The following is a 746-nucleotide window of genomic DNA, read 5'->3' as shown; positions in this document are numbered from 1 at the left end:
ATAGGATCGTAGACTGCGAGGACGTGTGGAAAGAGTACGCCGCCGAGTAGACTGGCGAGGACGACGAATAAAAGAGGACGCGCAGACGAGGGACGGCGAGACGAGGACGGCGAGGACGAGGACGGCGAGACGAGGACGGCGAGACGTGGAAAACGAGGACGAGACGGCGAGACGAGGGACATACGAGGACGAGGGACGCGAGAGAGGGACGGCGAGACGAGGACAACGAGACGAGGACGGCGAGCTCGAAGGGACGGCGAGACGAGGACGGCGAGAAAGAGGACGACAAGGCAGAGCAACACGGTCGCAGAAGAGAGGGGGACGCTGCCAATCCCCGCCCAACGACCAGGAGAAGAGGCGCCCTAGGAGGAGGAAGCCGGGCCAAGCGAGAGGACGACCCTCGACGAGAGCGACCACTGACGCCGTCGAGGACCAAGCGCGAGGGGACGGAAGGCTCAGCCAGCGCGGACCGGACCCGGGTGTGGTCACCCCATGAGCTCGTCAGATCGACGCGCCCGGAGAGCAATACACAAGTAGGTGCTGAGCGCTGTGTTGCCATGTTGTTTCCGAACAGACATGATTTAAAAACCGTCTAACGGGAGTGAAAAATCCTCATTTTCCTACAAAAGGGGAATTAAAAATCGCTAATATTAGAGTAAACTATCAATATTTTCACGCTACAACAGAAAAAAAGAATATAGATCCAGAGGAGAGGAAAATTGCTAGAATGGCAACACTGGCTGAGC

Source organism: Penaeus monodon, chromosome 33, assembly GCF_015228065.2.
Source record: "Penaeus monodon isolate SGIC_2016 chromosome 33, NSTDA_Pmon_1, whole genome shotgun sequence".
NCBI lineage: Eukaryota > Metazoa > Arthropoda > Malacostraca > Decapoda > Penaeidae > Penaeus > Penaeus monodon.
Note: the sequence above shows the minus strand (reverse complement) of the source record.